At 35.5% G+C, this 23086-nt stretch overlaps 3 long non-coding RNA genes and 2 other non-coding genes across 5 annotated transcripts in view; 2 read left to right on the top strand and 3 right to left on the bottom strand.

The window, feature by feature from the left end:
- Nucleotides 1–22546, top strand: part of LOC109172290 — a 45410-nt gene extending 22864 nt beyond the window's left edge. The window contains exon 3 of the long non-coding RNA XR_002052718.1: nt 22481–22546. This is a non-coding gene — a long non-coding RNA (uncharacterized LOC109172290). The remainder of the gene's footprint in view (nt 1–22480) is intronic.
- TRNAM-CAU lies at nt 140–211 on the bottom strand. The gene has a single exon. It is a non-coding gene; the product is annotated as a tRNA-Met (tRNA).
- LOC109172292 lies at nt 3416–4222 on the top strand. Its single transcript, XR_002052720.1, has 3 exons — nt 3416–3426; nt 3606–3607; nt 4142–4222. It is a non-coding gene; the product is annotated as an uncharacterized LOC109172292 (long non-coding RNA).
- On the bottom strand, nt 5882–22567 carry LOC109172289. Its single transcript, XR_002052717.1, has 3 exons — nt 22488–22567; nt 16798–16868; nt 5882–5951 (listed from the first exon to the last, which is right to left on the bottom strand). It is a non-coding gene; the product is annotated as an uncharacterized LOC109172289 (long non-coding RNA).
- Nucleotides 22219–22290, bottom strand: TRNAM-CAU. The gene has a single exon. It is a non-coding gene; the product is annotated as a tRNA-Met (tRNA).
- Nucleotides 22568–23086: the final 519 nt, after the last annotated feature.

Here is a 23086-nt window from a genome sequence, read left to right as displayed (position 1 = left end):
GGGGTTGGTGTTTTCGCACTGGTGCTCCAATCTAAGGACCGAGAAGCCTCCGCTGTTCCACCATCTCTTAATGCTCCCAAACCCAACCAGAATTCAATCTTAACTTGGATAGTAAACTATTGAGAAAATAGTTTTACTCTATCAGAGCCAGGTTTTGATCCTGGGACCTGTGGGTTATGGGCCCACCACGCTTCCGCTGCGCCACTCTGATTTGTTGAATGTTGAGCTATTATATATGTTTATCAATCTCAACAGCTTCTCCTTTTATCCACTATAAACAGAAGATCTCAATACATTCTAAGACTTACACAAGATGGAGCAGAGTGATTGGCCAACCGATTACTAATAGCTTAATTGTGTGGTTACAAAATAGTCACTGCGCAACCATTAGACAGGCTACAACTTACTCAGCAGATCCAGGAGAATGTGTATCATCTATCTTTTCCAAAAAGTACTTAATCAACACACTGCTCTAATCTGTTATTCAACCCTCATATTCACCAAATTATTCTTTAATTTGCTGTTTCTATGGTATTGGCAAGGTACATATATATATAGTTGAAATATCAATTTGAACACTGTTGTAGTCTATTTTCTGAATAGAATGAAAGATTAAAAAAGTGAGATAAACATACCTATTAATGTAAGGAAAGAAAATGACTTCCCAACAGTTGAAAAAGATGGTGGTTCGATTTGGACGACCCGTCAGGCGCTAGTGGGTGGAGGCTGCTCTGTGAAGCCAGCCTCACGCGGTGCCCTTCAATCTAAGGACCGAGAAGCCTCCACCTTCGCAGAGAATCCACGGCACAACTCACCACTTGGAACGGGCAAGCTAGTAGATAGCATCCAAAGCCCCCTTTAGGGAAAGGCCAATTGTTCCACCATCTTAATGCTCCTCCTCGGGTTACAAGCTCGTGCTACCAAGCCCAGCAAGTAATTCTTTTAGCTACGGCCTTATTAAGAGAAAATATTTATGCTCTAATTTCAATTCGATGTGGGAAATTGTTGGAGGACATGCTTGGGTTTCATAGCAAAAAAATGGAGCAGAGAACTGTGTGTGTATATGGGTTTTGTCAGCCATGAGATTTTCTTTGTATCATTGTAATGGAAATTGAATGGTTTTTGTTGAAGGCCAACTAGAGGGGCTTATATGTGAAGCAGAGACATATATAGCCAGGAAGCTCTAATTTGCTTCACTGACTGAATGGAATGGCAGAAATGATTGGGTTCTACTGGCAGCATCCAATCACACCCTATAAGCTTTGCTTCGTTTTTATTTCCATCTCATATTTTGTTTAGAAATGATGCAGCGAGGGAGGACTAGGTACGTACTATATATGTAAAATTTAGCAGTTTTGATCATTTATTGAGTTTAGAGAAAATTAGAGTTGTGATTTGAAATAGCTTATATTATGCATACATCTTAGTCCTATACACAACAAAGCAAATCTACAGCTTCCTAGTTTGACAACTCTGAAAAGGGCCAAAGTCATTATAAGTAATCTCATAAGTGTCCAAGTGTGCGTGACATATACAGGTATTCTTGTTTGTTTTTTTTAGCCATCTTTAGTGTATACAGACTTATTCACATGGCCATAGAATACTTGTTTGGCTGTTAAAACTTAAAAGAGAGCCAATGTAGCTTTAATCTGTTCCTTATAAACTTTGTATGAGAAACTTTTTTTTAGATGGGTGATTAATTGATAAACTATATCTATATCTATACTATAAATAAAAAGGAATAAGGTTCAAATTGGCCACTGAACGTAACCTGAAAATGCAATTAGGCCACTGAACGAAAAAAAGATGCAATTAGACCACTGAACAGCAAAAAACGTACAATTAGGCCACTGAACACTCTAAATGTATGCAATTTCACCGCATAGCAGGTTACCATCAATTTTAGCAGGTTACCTGCTTACGTGGCAGCTGAGTTGGCATTTTTAATAATTTTTAAATAATTTTTAATAACTTTTAATAATAATTTTTTTTAAAATAAATTGAAAAAATAAATAAATTAAAAAATTAAAAAAAAAATTAAATTTGTTTTAAATAATTTTTTTAAAAAAAAACTTTATTATTAAACTTTATTAAAAATTATTAAAAATGCCAACTCAGCTGCCACGTAAGCAGGTAACCTGCTAAAATTGATGGTAACCTGCTATCAGGTGAAATTGCATACATTTCGAGTGTTCAGTGGCCTAATTGCACTTTTTTTTTTTCATTCAGTGGCCTAATTTGAACCTTATTCCAAATAAAAATAAAATCTTACTTCTACAACTTCCCGTCCAAACTATCTCCCAATCTATTACTATATAAAATTTAATAATTATTATAATAATTAAACTAATAATTACCATTGTGGTGTTCCGGTGTCCAAAGGTTGGATCTTCAGTTATGCTTTTAAGGAATATAGACCACTCATTGGAACTTTGTAACGGCACAAGGTTGATCATTACACAATTAGGCAACCATACCATTGAAGCTCAAATCCTGTATGGAAATAATGCAGGTACAACTGTTCTTATCCCACTGTTGGCATCGACTCCTTCGGACCCAAGACTTCGTTTTAAATTTCATACGCTATGACAATTAACAAAAGTCAAGGACAAACGTTATAACATGTCGGTCTAAAAAAATTTATATTTAACCATGACCAGTTGTACGTAGCAGTCTCGAGAATTAATAATTCTGATGGGCTAAAGATTTTAATATATGATGATTCTAGATGTTTTTTTAAACACTACACAAAATGTAATTTACAAATAAATTTTTAATAATTTATAAAATTATTATATTTTAAATTCCATCAAATTATTTTACTTTTAGCCACCATATATTAATCATTTCTATGTTAGAACGGGTGACATACTAGCTATTTAATAAAGTCATATCTATCATATATATGAGTGGAAACAGCGCAGCACATAGAATCCTCCCAAAATTTCATCAGTCAGCTAAGCTAATCAGATCACTGCACAATAACAAGTAAGTAACTAAGATTGGGCATTGAAGTTGTGGAAGAAGAAGCCAGTTTTTCAAAGTCTCATATCAACCCAATGCCATCAGTCCTTCCTTGCTTTGACAAGCCGCACGCCTCTTCTCATCCATCAATGGCAGAACGTATTTCCTCACATCCTCCTTACCCAACAACAGCCTCGACGAATGGTTCTTTATCCAGTGATTCTTGTCCTACAAGAAATCTTCAAATGTGGCTGGAACGGGAAAGAGATCAAGATCAGAGGAGGGCTTTGATGGCGACAAGAGCATAAAGGTGAATTCTTGGAGATTGGGTAGGGCAGAAATCGGTGGTTTTTGATCGGCGTTGAAACACCAAACAGAGGGACAGAGATCAACGTCCGGTTTCCTTGGGTGGGAACGAGAAATTCCCGGAACGATGGAAACAGACTGATCCCCATGTTGGTTGTTAGTTGAAGAAGATCAGAGAGGTTATCATCCACTGCACTCTTATCTGTTCGTTAATGGCGGGTCGGAGAAACTCAACAGAGAATTGAAGAGCTTGGAAGTGAAGGCGGCGACGCCTACTTATAAGGGTACAACGGAGCCCTAATTCCGGTGGGATTAAGGCGGCATAGTAGTAGTAGCCGTTAATGGAAGCCATGGCGCGGCCTTTTTGAAATTCAGAATTTATTACTCCCTAACAAACTTCTTCCGCCAAACACAAATCAGAATTAGATATTTTTCTTTGCTAATTATCATTTCGCTATTTTTTTATGCCTAAACCGTGATATGTTATACATTGTGGATTTTTATTATAAGGTAGAAATTGAGATTTTTTTTCCACTTAAAATGAATAGCTAGAATTTCAAATATTTAATACTGCAGTTTCCCTATTTTAATGGGTTGAGATTAAGAAAATGCATGTTTTGTGTTTGTTTTAATTCCTAAATTGTATGTTTTTGTTTCTTATTTTAATTTGGTGAAGTCAACTATACTTGGGAATATGCATTTTGTATGATCTTTAGTTTTGTGTATTGTACCATTTGATGATTAATTGCTTTGAGCATAAAGAATGAGTTATGTTGGATAAGCATAATTTTCAGAAAATAACTTTATAGAGTATTCTTTTTCAAAAAGATGGTGGTTCAATTTCAACAGCCCGTCAGGCGTTATTGGGTAGTGGATGCACCGGCCCGTTATCCTTCCACTGCAGAGAGGAGGAGGTTTTCGCTGCTCTGTGAAGCCAGCCTCACGCGGTGCCCTCCAAATCTAAGGACCAAAGAAGCCTCTACCTTCGCAGAGAACCCACAGCACAACTCACCACTTGGAACGGGCAAGCCAGTAAATAGCAACCAAGGCCCAGCATTCAGGGAATGGCCAACTGTTCCACCATCTTAATGCTCCCACTTGGGTTACAGGCTCACGCAACAAAGCCCAGCAAGCAATTCTTCTAGCTACGACCTTATTAAGAGAAAATATTTCTGCTCTAATTTCGATGTGGGAAATTGTTTGAGGACATGCTTGGCTTTCATAGCAAAAAATGGAGCAGAGAACTGTGTGTGTGTGTGTATGGGTTTTGTCAGCCATGAGATTTGCTTTGTATCATTGTGATGGAAATTGTAAGATTTTTGTTGAAGGCTAGAGGGGCTTATATGTGAAGCAGAGTCATATATAGCCTGGAAGCTTAGCTTTAATTTGCTTAACTGAGTGAATGGAATGGCAGAGATGATTGGGTTCTACTGGCAGCATCCAATCACACCCTATAAGCTTTGCTTCGTTTTTATTTCCATCTCACATTAATTGTTTTTATTATTTAGTTTAGAAATGATGCAGGCGAGGGAGGAAATGATATGATGAAAGAGCGTCAGCATAATTTGGATGCCTAGGACTTGGTACGTACTATATATGTAAAATTTAGCAGTTTTGATCATTTATTGAGTTTAGGGGAAATTAGTGTTGTGATTTGGGATAGGTTATATTATGCATACATATGTGCTTTTCTTGTTTTAAGGGTAACCAATAATTCTAGTTTCTAACATAATTGCATGTGAAGTTGATAGTGATAGGGGGTATGGTATTTTTAAGGATGAGAGAAAGAAATATAATTTTCTAGAAGCTCCAAATTGAGGCTTGCTTTTTAGAAAAAGCCTATTTTCTAAGAATGACATACATTATCTTACTATCTTTTGATGTGTAGGTTGATGATGGAGACCACATTGATTGATAGATTGAAATCATGCCATGTGCTAGGTTCACCATACACAGCACGCAGCTCAGGATTCGAGTCGAGACATATCCTACCTGGCCTTAGTTGTTCAGCTCCGTCCTAAAGGTGATCAATTAGAGCCATAATTTTCATCTGATCCATTATTACATTTATCCCTCATATCTTAGTAGTTGTTTTCCTTGCATGGAAGCATAGATGATTCTCTTTTATACAAAGTTACCAAATCTATGTTCATATATCTACAAATCAAAACCTTCTATGAGAATATATGATGCTGCTTTATGGTTTTTGGGAGGATCTTATGCTTTATTTCAAATTTTCCCTTATAATACTGCTTTATGGTTTTTGGGAGGATCTTTTGCTTTATTTCAATTTTTCCCTTATAATACTGCTTTCTTTGTGATTGCTTTCTGAGTACTTGACTCAATAACATAATTAATGCTGAAATACATGCCTAGAAGAGATGAACTTCACATATGTTGAATGTTTGCTTTACACTTTCAACAATATAATTTAGCTCAAAAGGTATTTAAAATTTAATTGACACTTAAAAAATATATTGATTATCTATAAGTGTTGAATACTTATTTAGTCTTTGTGGTTTGTGTGGTTACAAAATAGCCATTAGACAGGCTACAGCTTACTTGATCAGCAGAATATGTACCGGCTGTGTGGTCCAACAGTTTTAAAAAGATGGTGGTTTAATTTGAACGACCCGTCAGGCGCTAGTGGGTAGAGGATGCACCGGCCCGTTATCCTTCCACTGTAGAGTGAGGAGGAGGTTTTCGCTGCTCTATGAAGCCAGCCTCACGCAATACCCTCCAATCTAAGAACCGAGAAGTCTCTGCCTTCGCAAAGTATCCACGGCACAACTCACCACTTGGAACGGGCAAGCCAGTAGATAGCAACCAAGGCCCAACCTTCAGGGAATGGCCAACCATTCCACCATCTTAATGCTCCCACTTGGGTTACAGGCTCGTGCTACCAAGCCCAGCAAGCAATTCTTCTAGCTATGGCCTTATTAAGAGAAAATATTTTTGCTCTAATTTCGATGTGGGAAATTGTTGGAGGAAATGCTTAGCTTTCATAGCAAAAAATGGAGCGGAGAACTGTATGTGTGTGTATGGATTTTGTCAGCCATGAGATTGTATGATTGTGTGTGTATGATTTTTGTTGTCAGCCATGGTTTGTATCATTGTGATGGAAATTGTATGATTTTTGTTGAAGGCTAGGGGGGCTTGTGTGTGAAGAAGAGACATATATAGCCTGGAAGCTTAGCTTTAATTTCCTTAACTGAGTGAATGGAGTGGCAATGATGATTGGGTTCTACACTTCTACTAATCACACCCTATAAGCTCTGCTTCGTTTTTATTTCCATCTCACATTAATTGTTTTTGTTATTTAGTTTAGAAATGATGCAGGCGAGGGAGGACTAGGTACGTACTATATATGTAAAATTTAGCAGTTTTGATCATTTATTGAACTTGGGGGAAATTAGGGTTGTGATTTGAGATAGATTATATTATGCATACATATTTTTTGTCATGCTACTTTGATCCTTTTATGGAAAATAAATGTGAAAAGTTAGCATCAGATGTTGTTGCCCAAAGATGACTTTCATCCATCTTGATTGTTGAGTTTGAATCTTTCTCTGTTTTAATGGCTTAGCTTGCTGATGCTTAGGCTATCTTTCTATTCACTATACTATTGTCCACTGGTTGGAAATTGGAATGTTAATGGCGGAGCAGGTTCTTCTATCTCATGTATACACACTTGCACTTTCAATCTGAATTGATTTATACAGAAATCTCAAACATTTCGGTTTGTATTGCAGACTGAGATGGCTTTCTTGAAGCAGCCGGGAGTTTTTCTCAGGTTTAGATAGGATTTATGCGAAACACAAATTATAGGACTAGGGTTTAAGACACCTCGCAAGGCTATTGAAGGTTCATATCTATTCTCTCCTTCCCAGTATTCTTTATAGTTGGCTATGCAAAAAATTATTTTTATATCTGATATAAGTGAGATTCCTGCTTGGTTTTGTGGGTTTTTTTGGATATGGGGTGAGCTTTGTTTTGTTTCTTCTCTCTGATTTATTTGCTTTTGACTATATTGTGTTGTTATGGCGATATGTTAAGATCCAAGTTGGTAGCTTATGTGCAATATGGAGAAATGTGCAGTTTGGAATAAATCCAGTCTGCAATGCAAATGAAATGTTAGGGACATATATTGATAAAATTGCCTCTTCACTGGTACTATAGGGTTTCTATCAGAGGTCGTATCCTTGCTGGGACATGCCATAGTGCTAAGATGAATAGAACAATCATTGTTTCACTTTGTGAAGAAGTACCAGAGGCAAGACTTTGTCAACATTTCCTCTGTTCTGAAACTTCTAATTTTGTTATGAATTGGAGAAATTCTAACATGTTGTGAAGGTTGGTTAGTTTATGAAGTTTGTTCTAACCCCTCTTCTCTGACAGCTTCCTGAAGATCGAAAAGTGGACTTTCTCAAAAACCTCGCAGAGAGTTAGTCCACCATACACAGAACCTCAAGATTCGAGACATATCCTACCCGGCCTCAATTGTTCAGCTCCGTCCTAAAGGTGATCAATTTGAGCCATTATTTTCATCCAATTCAATATCTTTTCCAAAAAATACTTAATCAACACACTTCTCTGCTATTATAATGACCAAATTATTGTTTTTCTGTTTCTAGTTGAAATATCAATTTGAACTCTGCTATAGTCTGTTTTCTGATTTTGCTTAAAATTATAGTCTTCTCCTCTCATTTACTGCACATTATATTGTGCCTGCCATTGCTCAATGTATTCCTGTGGTGAATCCATATCATGTTTAATCTACCATTCTACTTCCGACTGTAACTCATAAATTCTTATTCATATAGAGCTTTCTAGTTTGACAAATCTGGAAAGGGCCAAAGCCATTATCAGTAGTCTCATAATTGTTCCAACTGTTGGTGACATATACATGTATTCTTGTTTTTTTAGCCATCTTTAGTGTATACAGACTTATTCACAGGGCCATAGAATACTTGTTTGGCTGTTAAAACTTAAAAGAGAGCCAATGTAGCTTTAATAATATGTTCCAAATAAACTTTGAAAGAGAAACTTTTTTTTTTTTTAATGCAATTTTTTTGTGCCAGTTTCTTAATTAAAAGCCCTCTATTTTTCTACTTGCCTTTTTATACTTGTTCAATTTTAAAAGTAGAAACTTCCTGTAAAGTACATTACAGGACTATGTGCTCAGCATATTTGTTTGGAACTTATATCGAATGGATTCTGGATACATGCATTAATTTATTAACAAAAATAATTCTTTAAATTATTTTAAAACAAAATTGGGTTCCCATTTTTGATTTTGTAATAAGTATTTTGCAATCAAATTATTCAAACTCAACTCCAATGAACAAATTATTAAACAAATCTTGAATAATTGAGGGATTACTTCTAAAAATAGAATTATAAAAAATAACAACCACAATTAGAAAACAAATGTAATAATAAAATCAATCTAGTAATATAATCTGTACAAGTCGAATAATTTCTAACTATATATAAGAAAAAGTAGTTATACTGTGGAACCATTTTACTCATATTTTTCACATCCAGTTTTAAGTTTTACCCATTCGTCACTATTGTCATCATCGTCACTATCATTATCATCGTCACTATCGTCACCACTATCATCGTCATCATCGTCACTGCTATAAACGTCGTCATCATTATCACCACTATCATCGTTGACATTGTCACTGTTATCATTGTCGTCATCATTATCGTCGTCATCGTCACTGTTATCATCATTGTCATCATCACCACTATCATCATCATCAATGTATTGATTGTTTATCCATTCAAGAGAGAGGTTGGACAAGGTGTAAAGGATAATCATGATAAACTGAAAAGTTGTAATGAAACCCATAAATCTAAATAGGATTCTAAAGTTGCCATTTTTGAAGTAATATAAATAATATAAAGTTGATGCTTGTAGGAGAAGACAATACAACCAAATCAGCATAGCAACCTTGGTAAACATGATTAATTATTATATCTAAATAGCTTGTATAATGATGAAAGAAAATTATAGAATGATGAAGAAAATTATAGAATGATGAAGGATTTATATAGTATTAGCTAGTTATTATGTTTAACAATTTTAGTATGATTGGGAAATCCTAAGTTAATCTCAAACCAGTTAGAATTTTAGTATTTTAGTATAATGATTGATAAGCCAACTTTAATCGAATTAGGATTTTAATATGATGGGTATAACCTTTATATAATTTATTATCTCGTTAATATATATACATTAGATTTTATGATTTTTATTTCTTTGCTAGCCTACCCTAGAAATATTAGTAGTTCAATTCCAATCTTTTTACTGAACAAACTCTTTTTATGTGATTTTTTTTTATTTGTCTAATATAAGTGAATTTATAAATATTTAATTTCTTGTCCAGTATAAGACACTAAATTATTATATATGTAATAATTCTTGTATAATATGACTTTTCGGACAGCTTCCTGAAGGTCAAAAAGTGGACTTGCTCAAAAACCTTGCAGAGAGTCCACCTCAGGATTCGAGACATATCCTACGTACCCTCCGTTGTTCAGCTCCGTCCTAAAGGAGATCAATTAGAGCCATAAATAATTTTCATCCATTATTACATTTATCCCTCAGCTCATATCTTACTATCTTAGTAGTTGTACGTTTTCCTTGCATGGAAGGATAGATGATTCTCCTAGCTTGTATGCCAACTCTTTTATACAAATTTACCAAATCTCTCAACTCTGTCATGTCCAAATAAAACCTTCTCTTCTCTGAGAATGTATTATAAATTTTGGGAGGAAAGATCTTATGCTTTGATTGTTTCAATTTTTCCCTTATGATACTGCTTTTTTTTGTGATTAATTGTATTCTGAGTACTTGACTCAATAAGTCTCAACCGTCATATTGACCTTACATTATTCTTTGATGTTTCTATGGTATTGGCAAGGTACATATATAGTTGAAATATCAATTTGAACCCTGCTGTAGTCTGTTTTCTGAAATATCAATTTGGTTAAGAAGTTCCAACAAACAATATATCTTGGATAAACTACTCAAAAAAAATTTCCCAAGTTGTAGGAATCATGAAGCCATAAATGATTGATTGTAGTGGGGGTGATGATTGTAACTAGAATATTTTCCTAGTATCACGAGAACAGGTATCACTGTATAGTATACAAAGTTAATAAAACAAAGAATTATGAGGTCAAAGTTAATAAAACAAAGAATTATGAGGTCAAAAGAGATCATACCACTCTCTGGAACACGAGGTGGTGACAGTCTAAATTGGAAGTGGAGGTTCATAAATTAAATTTGGTAGATGAATGTAAAAAAAATGTGGTTGTAAAAGTGTTTTTCCTAAATTGAAAAAGAAAAAAAATAGAATGAAAGATTAAAAAAGTGAGATAAACATACCTATTAATGTGAAAGAAAAGAAAATGACTTCAAGTGTACCGATTTTCTTACACCGAAAACCACTAGTACAGAACTGCATATACGCGACTATTGTAAAAGACATTACGCGACCATTGTACAATGGTCGCCTATGCGAGGCTCGCGAAAAGCCATGGACTTTACGCGACCATTTCTAAACGGTCGCGCATTGTCGGTAATACGCGACCGTTCTTGACCAAGAATGGTCGCGTATTTATTTATTTATTTTTAATTCAAAGGTAAAACGCGACCATTATTTTATGCTAGAAGTGGTCGCGTTTTCATTTTTTATTTTTTTAATAATTAGTCATCTGCGACCGTTTTAGACTAGGAAAGGTCGCAGATGACTTTTTTTTTTTTTTAATTATTTAATTTATTTAATTAAAACCTCTAATTTTTTTTTATAATTCCTGTACCTGTTACAGCTTATTAAAATCCTATCAACATTACTCCACAATACAATTTATCTATCAACACACTTTAACACAATACTTTTAACACACAATGCAGATACTATCAACAAAATACAATAGCACTTAAAATCCTCATACTTTAATACAATAATATCATCAAAACATGCCCAACTCAATACTATCATCAAAACAAAATACTTTTTATCAATAAAATAAAAGTTATAAGCACTCGGAAAAGAAGTACTTTGACCAATGCTCTCGAAGCTCATTTATGTCATCGATAGAATACGGACTATCGCTTTCAAATTCACTTACCCCATCCAAATTATCAACAGATGAATATTTTCTCACGATGTCATACATGTATCACATGACATAATATCCACACTCATGACCTCCCGGTTGTCTCGGACACTATAAAATACATATATTATTTTACTAATTTAAATAAAACTTATTGTAATTCAAAATATCACACTAAAACTTAAATTCAATTTTCATACATACTTTGCATGGCTTCCAATTGATGTTCCTTACCCGTACACTTAGGAACAGAGTGAAATGCCCTATAATAATTATAAGCATATATAAAAATTTATAAATAATATATTAGCTGCTAAAATACTTATATAAATAATAAAACATTTACTTACAAATTCACAGAGACTTTAATTAAACCTTTGTCGCGATTAGAAGGCAAGGGATCCAAGATAGATACAGCGTATCAAATGACTCTTCACTTCATCAGAACTACGATATCATTTAAAATTCTGACAATCGCAACACGAGCACACAATAAAGTCCTCTGCCTTTTTACTCCTATTTTCTTCAACACATTGTATAAACTCTTTGAACCCTTGCATATATGGGAATGTAGTGCGTTTTCTAAACATCCAACTCCAATTCATAAAATACTACTCTAAGTACTATGCAGATATGGATACGCAATGATACTAGTAAAAATGATTCTAGCAAAAATGGATTTCTTAAGTCAATCCATATTTATATTCATTGCCACGAGAAAACAATGATAGTAGTAAAAATGGATTTCAGTGGCAAGCTATAGAAATTGAAACATTGTCATAATTTCAGTGGCAATATAATTCCTTCTGTAGAGTTTCAGTGGCAATATAATTGCAAGGTTACAGGCTAATTTTTGCTTGATTTGCTATTTAAATCACGGCAATTAAGCAAGCACTCAAAATCAATATTCATTAATGGGCTGATTAATCGAAATAAATTTTGGTTCGGTTAATTTAAAAAATGAGTTGAGTTAATAGTTGATGCATTTTGCAAAATCAGTTAATTTGATTATGTTATTAACCAAGTTAGCCTAATAAACACCCTAGATATTACATTGCCATGGGGAACAGAGTAAGTCTTCTATCATATATGAGGAGCAAGTAACCATTTGTATGCAACATTGTTTACATGACATAATACCTTGCAGATTTGCATGAATTGCTTTTCATTGTTTTCTTTATTCAATATTGTGTTATTATTAGGAATATAATAATAGGAATTTATCTTATATCCATCCTTCCAGTGCTGTTCTCTTTATGCAGTAAAGAGCCTTAAATATAGTCTTCAATTGTTTATATTCATTTGTACTATACATCTTGCAATCAAAGCCTACTGAAAGATCTTAGTTTGGACACAGAGTTATGCGTCTGAATCTTGTAAGATGTTTACTAAGCAGTCACTATTCATGCTACTATATATACCTAACTAATCAAATACCTAATTAATTCATCCAACAACCTAATTTGTAATTAATAAGGTACTATCGAGCCAATTTCACATTTATAAAATTTATAAAAATCATAAAATATCACATTTTTTTATTTATTAAAATAATAATTAAACACACACACACATATATATATATATATATATATATATATATATATATATATATGTATGTATGTATTAACAATTTAAAATAAATAAATAAAAAAAAACTAACCTGCAGATCGGCGGGGTGGCGGTTGTATCGTCGGCGGGGGAGACGGTTGTGGCGTCGGCGGGGACACATATATATATATATATATATATATATATATATATGAGCCAATAAAGTTAGGCCTATCTATAACAGGAATTAAAAAAATGTCCGTTCATGAAATGAATGATTCAAATTATTTTGATTTTATTATTTTTTTATTTTCTTACTTTACCTTTTATTATATTATTTTATTCACTTAACAAACAAAAGGATATTTTTCTTTGCTAATTATCATTTCGTTATGTTTTTTTTTAAGCCTAAAAACCAAGAAGATATGTTTCTTTTGTTATGAATAGCTAGAGTTGCAAATATTTAGCACTGCAGTTTCCGTATTTTAATGGGATGAGATTAACAAAATGCATGTTTTAATTCCTAAATTGTATGTTTTTGTTTCTTATTTTAATTTGGTGAAGGGAACTACTTGGGAATATGCATTTTGTATGATCTTTTATTTTGTGCATTGTAGCATTGATGCTTAATTGCTTTGAGCATAAAGAATGAGTTATTAATTTAAATAACTCTAGCTGCTATTCTTCTTTTAATGGTAACCAATTCTAGTTTCTAAATATACCTATTAATTTAAAAGAAAAAATAATAATTTTAGTGTACCCAACCTCAGGCGGTGTCCTCCAATCTAATTTATGTGATCCAATGGTACTGCTAGATTCTCTAATATGCTCATTCTATCCTCTGCGTACTATAACGAATCTTCAGTATCTTGCATTAGATTCAGCTCCAATTGTGATTTTTCTTTCCACAGATTTGTTCTTTATCTCTGCTGCTTTAGGCCTTTAGCTAATTGTACTGTTATGATGTGTGCAATACATTCTATTTATCATACCAAAATCTGTAGTGTTTCTTTGTATTCCCCACTGCAGATTAGGTAATTGTGGAAAATTTGTGTTTCCATCTCAAATGTGGTTCGGGCTTGATTCTAAAAAAGTTGTGTTTCTTGATTTTAGGGACATATATTGATAAAAATGCCCCTTCACTGGTAATATTTCAATCAGAGGTCGTATCCTTGCTGGGACATGCCATAGTGCTAAGATGAATAGAACAATCATTGTTCGTATGAACTACGGTAGAATACAAACAAATAAGAAGAAGAGAAAAAATTGATATATTATGTCATGTGTGTATTGTACCATTGATGCTTGCTTTGAGGATAAAAAATGAGTTATTTTGGAGACCACATTGATTGATAGATTGATATCATGCTAGCTTGTATATGGCCATTCCATTTTTTGAGGTTTGAGATGGATCGATTATGCTTAAATCTTTATTAACTGTTATCTTTTCTGTACACAAATTAAATAGCAAGTTTCTCAACTATTTAAACAACCTAAGCACATTTTCCCTGTTTTCGTTAAGGTAATTATGGCCCGTTTGGTTCACGGAATAGGCCGGGAATGGCATAGCATTCCCAGTAATAGGCCTATTCCTTTGTTTGGTAACCATTTCTATTACCAGGAATAATATTCCTGGTAATAGCCTATTACCTCAAATAAGGTAATAGCTATTACTAGGGCCCCCCTGGTATTAGCCTATTACTGAACGCTCAGGAATAGATTTTAGAATCTATTTTTTTTTTTACCCCTTTCTTTAACCTAATTTTTTTTTATCCTATATATAAATTTATCTTATTTCACCACCGTCGTCGCCACCAACACCATCACCGCCGCTGCTGCCGCTACCACCACCACCACCATCACCGCCGCTGCTGCCGCTACCACCACCACCACCATCGCCGCCACCGCCACCACCACCACCACCACCATCGCCGCCGCCACCACCACCATCACCGCCGCCGCCACCACCAACACCATCGCCACAACCGTCGCCACCCCCACCACCACCGCCGCCCCCACCGCTGCCACCGCCACCACCACCACTACCGCCACCGCCACTGCCACTACCACCATCACCACCATCGCCACCGTCGCCACCACCACCACCGCCACCAGAACCACCACCCAGCAGCACCACCGCCACCACCACCACCACTGCCACAACCGTCGCCGCCCCCACCACCACTGCCACAACCATCACCACCACCACCGTCGCCCCCACCACTGCCACCGCCACCACCACCACTACCGTCGCCGCCCCCACCACCACTGCCACAACCGTCACCGCCACCACCATTGCCACCGCCACCACCGCCACCACCACCACCACCACCGTCACCACCACCACCGTCACCCCCACCATTGCCACCGCCACCACCACCACTACCACCCCAGCACCACCACCACCACCACCACTACCACCCCAGCACCACCACCACCACCACCACCACTACCACCCCAGCACCACCACCACCACCACCACCATCACTACCACCGCCACCACCATCGCCGCCACCACCGCCGCCACCACCACCACCATCGCCACCATCACATATTTTTATAAGGGTATTTATATCTTTTAAAACATATTCATTTATATTCCTTAAATCAACCAAACACTGTAATATAATTCCTAAAGTCTATTCCTTCTGCGAACCAAACAATAGAATACAATTCCTATTCTATTCCTTGCCTATTCCATTCCTTATGGAATAGCATTCCTATTACTTCAAAATTCATTCCGTGAACCAAACGTGTTGTTAATGTCTTAGCTAGAGTCGACTATTTCATTTAGTATTCATATTTCATCATATCATAGGAAGGGATGGGATGGCCCTTTAATTTTTGGGTGACTGAAACACATTTATGTGAAGATATTTACTCGTCATTCTAGGAAGAGGATTCTAACATGTTCTGAATTAGGTTAGTTTATGAAGAAGTTTGTTCTAACCCCGGCCCACTTCTCTGAAGATCGAAAAGTGGAGTTGCTCAAAAACCTTAACTTGCAGAGGAGAGTTCACCATATACATCTAGCACCTCAGGATTCGATTCGAGACATATCCTACCCTCCATCAGTTGTTCAGCTCCTAAATGTGATCAATTAATTAGAGCCATAAATAATTTTCATCCATTATTACATCTATTGCTCATATCTTAGTACTTGTTTTCCTTGCATGGAAGCATAGATACGATGATTCTCCTGACTTGTATGCCAACTCTTTTATAAAAACTTACCAAATCTCTCAACTCTCTCATCTTCATATATCTATAAATCAAAACCTTCTCTTCCCTGAGAATATATTATTATTAATTTTGGGAGGATCGGATCTTATGCTTTGTTAGTTTCAATTTTTCCCTTATGATAGTGCGGGCTTTCTTTGTGATTAATTGTGTTCTGAGTACTTGACTCAATAACATAATTAATGCAGAAATACATGCCGGCCCCGAAGAAGAGATGAACTTCACATATGTTGAATGTTTGCTTTACACTTTCAACAATTTAGCTCAAAAACTTAAAATGCATATGGATTTATCTATAATTGTTGAATACTTATTTAGTCTTTGTGGTTGGATAGGCTCCAAATGCCACTAATAGCTTAATTGTGTGGTTACAATATAGTCACTGCCCAACCATTACACAAGCTACAACTTACTCAGCAGATCCGGGAGTGCTCTGATCTGTTATTCAACCCTCATATTCACCAAATTATTCTTTGTTGTTTCTATACATGGTATTGGCAAGATACATATATATATATATATATATATATATATATATATATATATATATATATAGTAAGTGGCATGGGTAGAAGATGCACCGGCCCGTTATCCTTCCACAGGTTTTCGATGCTCTGTGAAACCAGCCTCACGCGGTGCCCCCTCCAATCTAAGGACCGGGAAGCCTCCGCCTTTGCAGAGGATCCACGGCACAACTCACCACTTGGAACGAGCGAGCCAGTAGATAGCAACCAAGACCCAGCCTTCAAGGGAAGGCCAACTGTTCCACCATCTTAATGCTCCCACTCAGGTTACAAGCTCGCACTACCAAGCCCAGCAAGTAATTCTTCTAGCTACGGCCTTATTAAGAAAAAATATTCCTCCTCTAATTTCGATGTGGGAAATTGTTTGAGGACATGCTTGGCTGTCATAGCAAAAAATGGAGCAGAGAACTGTGTTTGTGTCTGTGTGTGTATGGGTTTTGTCAGGCATGAGATTTGCTTTGACAACTCTGGAAAGGGCCAAAGCCATTATCAGTATTCTTTAGTGTATACAGACTTATTCACAGGGCCATAAAATACTTGTTTGGCTGAACTTAAAAGAGAGCCAATGTACGTAGCTTTAATCTGTTCCTTATAAACTTTGTATGAGAAACTTTTTTTTTAATGCAATTTTCTAGTGCCAGTTTCTTAATTAAAAACCCTCTCTGTCAGATTATTTTTTTACTTGCCTTTTTATACTTGCTCAATTTTTAAAAGTAGAAACTTCCTGTAAAGTACATTACAGGACTATGTGCTCAGCATTTTTGTTTGGAACTTATATCGAATGGATTCTGGATACATGCATTAATTTATTAAAAAATATTCATTCTTTAATTTTTTTTTTTAAAATTTGGGTTCCGCTTTTGGATATTGTAATAACTATTTTGCAATCAAATTATTCAAACTCAACTCGAATGAAAATTTATTAAACAAATCTCGAATAATTGAGGGATTACTTCTAAAAATTGAATTATAAAAAATAACAACCACAATTAGGAAACAAATGTAACAATAAAATCTATCTATTAATATAACCTGTACAAGTCGAATAATTTCTAACTATATATAAGAAAAAGTAGTTATACTATGGAACCATTTTACTCATATTTTTCACATCCAGTTTTAAGTCTTACCCATTCGTCACTATTATCATCATCGTCACTATCATCATCATCGTCACTATCATCATCATCGTCACTATCGTCACCTCTATCATCGTCACTATCGTCACCACTATCATCGTCATCATCGTCACCGCTATAAACGCCGTCATCATTATCACCACTATCATCGTCGACATTGTTACCGTTATCATTGTCGTCATCGTCACTGCTATCGTCATCGTCGTCGTCATCATCATCATCATCATCATCATCATCATCAATGTATTGATTGTTGATCCATTCAAGAGAGAGGTTGGACAAGGTGTAAAGCATAATCATGATAAACTGAAAAGCTGTAATGAAACCCATAAACCTAAATAGGATTCTAAAGTTGCCATTTTTGAAGTAATATAAATAATATAAAGTTGATGCTTGTAGGAGAAGACAATACAACCAAATCAGCATAGCAAGCTTGGTAAACATGATTAATTATTATATCTAAACAGCTTGTTAATGATGAAAGAAAATTATAGAATGATGAAGAAAATTATAGAATGATGAAGGATTTATATAGTATTAGCTAGTTACTATGTTTAATGATTTTAGTATGATTGGGAAACCCTAAGTTAATCTCAAACCAGGCCAGTTAGAAATATAGTATTTTAGTATGATGATTGATAGGCCAATTTTAATCGAATTAGGATTTTAATATGATGGGTATAACCTTTATATAATTTATCTCGTTAATATATATAAATTAGATTTTATGGTTTTTATTTCTTTGCTAGCCTACCCTTAAAATATTAGTAGTTTCAATCTTTTTACTGAACAAACACTTCTTTATGTGATTTTTTTATTATTTGTCTAATATAAGTGCATTTATAAATATTTAATTTCTTGTCTAGTATAAGACACTAAATTATTATATATGTAATAATTCTTGTATAATATGACTGTTGGAAACAATAATTTAAAATAGTATAAAATGACATGTTAAGTGACTATTTTGTGGTACAATATATTAAAGAGTTAATACCCAAAATGGTCCCTCGACTATGCCATAATTACCAATTTGATCCTCAACTACCATTCTTACCCAATTAAGTCTTCAACTATGTAACTTTTACTCAATTAAGTCCTCAACTATACAATTCTTACCCAATTTAGTCCTCAACTATACAATTCTTACCCAATTTAGTCCTCTGTATTAATTAGACTGTTTGTTGACAGTCAAAAGTCGGGATAAAATTATAATTTTACAAGATTTCTCCTTCCTCTCCATTTAGCAGCGCCAAACCATGCAGCAATACACTCCGATCAGATTTCGATCGTCAAAAAAATCGTTGGAAATCAAATTCATGGGCTATCCGATGCATAACCACTACTTCGATACTGACAGGTTTAGAACTCAACCGGAGCTTATTGCTACATGGTTTGGCTCTGCTAAATGAGGAGGAAGGAGAAAACTTGTAAAATTACAACTTTATTTCCACTTTTGACAGTCAACAAACAGTCAAATTGACAAAGGACTAAATTGGGTAAAAATTGTATAGTTGAGGACTTAATTGGGTAAGAATGATAGTCGAGGACCAAATTGGTAATTACGACATAGTCGAGGGACTATTTTGGGTATTAACTCTATATTAAATTAAATAGCAAGTTTCTCGATCAACTATTTGAACGAGTACATCACATTTTCCCTGTTTTTGATAAGGTAATGTCTTAGCATTTATATATGTAAAGATATTTACTCATGATTAAGGTGACGTTTATAGAAGGTTGCCATAATTTCGGAAGATGACATATTTGTCCTACCGGAAGGAAATAAGAACCGTTAGATAGTATGTTTATTTCCTTTGGGTTAATTATACATAGCAACAACAATCTATAACTAATTATTTTACCCAAAGACTTGTGAAAGTCATATGTTTATGAAAACACTGTACATAACATACTATAAAATCATTACAACATTGAATACTATTTTTTCGATAATAACAACAATAAAGATGAAAACAAAACGAATTCAAACAAAAGAGGAACACCAAAGAAACAAACAATGAAACAACTGCATCGATGATGCGTATACAATAATGTAGCTAGGCACATATGGTGTGATCAAAGTACAGAGCAAAAGAATTGACACCAAATCTGCATATATATAACACTAAATAACAAGACAAGTAGAAAAACATAAGCAAGTGAAGGAAAACGAAACCTAGAAATGGGAGGAACTTAGACGCACACAAGAGGAGAACAAACCCAAGAGCAGTGTAAACATATTTATTCATCATTCTAGGAAGTGTATTCTAACATGTTGTGAAGGTTGGTTAGTTTATGAAGTTTGTTCTAACCTCTCTTCTCTTCTCTGAAAAACCTTGCAAAGGAGAGTTCACCATACATAGCACGCACCTCAGGATTCGAGTCGAGACATATCCCACCCTCGATCAGTTGTTCAGCTCCGTCCTAATTAAAGGTGATCAATTAGAGCCATAAATAATTTTCATCCATTATTACATTTATCCCTCATATCTTAGTACTTGTTTTCCTTGCATGGAAGCATAGATATGATGATTCTCCTACCTTGTATGCCAACTCTTTTATACAAACTTATAACAGGGCGTTTGGTTGGAGAGATTTTAAATTCCCTTCCCACTTAATTCCCATCTAATTCCAAAGGCCATTAAATTTCGTAGTTTGGTTGGAGGGAATTGCAATTCCATGGAATTGCAATTCCCCCATTTTCATGGAATTAAAATCCCATGTTCCCCCCTGGTATTTTAATTCCTGGAAAAAAAAGATAGTGATGAGTCAAAATTACCCCTTCCTTTTTTAACATAAAATTAATGTCTAACAACAATAATGGACATTTTTGACTTTATACTACTTATTCCCTTTCAATTCCCATGTATACCAAACATTGGAATTGAAATTCCTAGTAATTCTATTCCTATCAACCAAACACTGGAATTTAAATTCCCACTTTATTCCCAGTAATTCAACTCCCATGGAATTACAATTCTTTTCCCACATAATTCCCCCCCTCCAACCAAACGCCCTGTAAGGTGATCAATTAGAGCCATAAATAATTTTCCCTTATGATACTGCTTTCTTTGTGATTGTGTTCTGAGTACTTGACTCAATAAGTCTCAACCGTCATATTGACCTTACATTATTCTTTGATGTTTCTATATATGGTATTGGCAACGTACATATATATATATATATATATATATATATATATATATATATATATATATATATATATATATAGTTGAAATATCAAATTGAACTCTGCTGTAGTCTGTTTTCTGAAACATCAATTTGGTTAAGAAGTTCCCAACAAACAATCTTGAATAAACTGCTCAAAAAAATTTTCCAGGTTGTAGGAATCATGAAGCCATAAATAATTGATTGTAGTGGGGGTGATGATTGTAACTAGAATATTTTCCTAGTGTCACAAGATCAAAACAGGTATCACTGTATATTATACAAAGCTAATAGAAAGAATTATGAGGTCAAAAGAGATTATACAACACTCTCTAGAACACCAGGTGGTGGCAGTCTAAATTGGAAGTGAAGGTTCATAAAGTAAATTTGGAAGATGAATGTAAAAAAAATGTGGTTGTAAAAGTGGTTTTCCTAAATTGAAAAAAAAAATAAAATAGAATGAAAGATTATAAAAGAAAGAATTATGAGGTCAAAAAAGTGAGATAAACATACCTATTAATGTGAAAGGAAATAAAATGACTTCAAGTGTACCCGTTTTCTATTATTTTTTCAATTTGGACGGTCTGAGGCACACCGTACATTAGGAGACTTTCTGCTCGAGGCACACCGTACATTAGGTAGGAGGTGGTGTTTTCACACGCGGTGCCCTCCAACCTAAGGACCAAGAAGCCTCCGCTGTTCCACCATCTCTTAATGCTAGCTACCAAGCCCCGGCCCGAGGCACACCTTACATTAGGAGGTGGTGTTTTCACACGCGGTGCCCTCCAACCTAAAGACCAAGAAGCCTCCGCTGTTCCACCATATCTTAATGCTAGCTACCAAGCCCCGGCCCGAGGCACACCTTACATTAGGAGGTGGTGTTTTCGCACACGGTGCTTCCACCATCTCCAAGCATCGGCGGCATTAGGAGGTGGTGTTTTCGCACACGGTGCTTCCACCATCTCCAAGCATCGACCCGAGGCACACCTTACATTAGGATGTGGCAGCCCGCACACGGCCCGAGGCACACCTTACATTAGGAGGTGGCGGCCCGCACACGGTGCTTCCACCATCTCCAAGCATCGGCCCGAGGCACACCTTACATTAGAAGGTAGCGCTGTTCCACCATCTCTTAATGCTCGCTACCAAGCCCACTATAGTAAACTATTGAGAAAACAATTTTACTCTATCAGAGCCAGGTTTCGATCCTGGGACCTGTGGGTTATGGGCCCACCACGCTTCCGCTGCGCCACTCTGATTTGTTGAATGTTGAGCTATTATATATGTTTATCAATCTCAACAGCTTCTCCTTTTATCCACTATAAACAGAAGATCTCAATACATTATAAGACTTACACAAGATGGAGCAGAGTGACTGGCCAACCGATTACTAATAGCTTAATTGTGTGGTTACAATAGTCACTGCCCAAAAGTAATTAATCAACACAGCCCCCACCTTCGCAGAGAATCCACAGCACAACTCACCACTTGGAACGGGCAAGCCAATAGATAGCATCTAAAGCCCAGCCTTTGCTCCCACTCGGGTTACAAGCTTGTGCTACCAAGCCCATCAAGTAATTCTTTTAGCTACGGCCTTATTAAGAGAAAATATTTATGCTCTAATTTCGATGTGGGAAATTGTTGGAGGACATGCTTGGCTTTCATAGCAAAATATGGAGCAGAGAACAGTGTGTGTGTGTGTATGGGTTTTGTCACCCATGAGATTTGCTTTGTATCATTGTGATGGAAATTGAATGGTTTTTTTTTTTTGTTTTGTTTTAAGGCCAACTAGGGGGTCTTATATGTGAAGCAGAGACATATATAGCGCTGATGCTGATGCTTAGGCTATCTTTCTATTCACTATACTATTTTCCAGTGGTTGGAAATTGGAATGTTAATGTCGGAGCAGGTTCTTCTATCTCATGTATACACACTTGCACTTTCAATCTGAATTGATTTATACAGAAATCTCAAACATTTCGGTTTGTATTGCAGACTGACAAGGCTTTCTTGAAGCAGCCGGGAGTTTTTCTCAGGTTTAGATAGGATTTATGC

The sequence above is a fragment of the Ipomoea nil genome, unplaced genomic scaffold (genome assembly GCF_001879475.1).
Source record: "Ipomoea nil cultivar Tokyo-kokei standard unplaced genomic scaffold, Asagao_1.1 scaffold0415, whole genome shotgun sequence".
NCBI lineage: Eukaryota > Viridiplantae > Streptophyta > Magnoliopsida > Solanales > Convolvulaceae > Ipomoea > Ipomoea nil.
The sequence above is the reverse complement of the archived record's forward strand: the minus strand, read 5'-3'. Positions and strand labels throughout refer to the sequence as shown.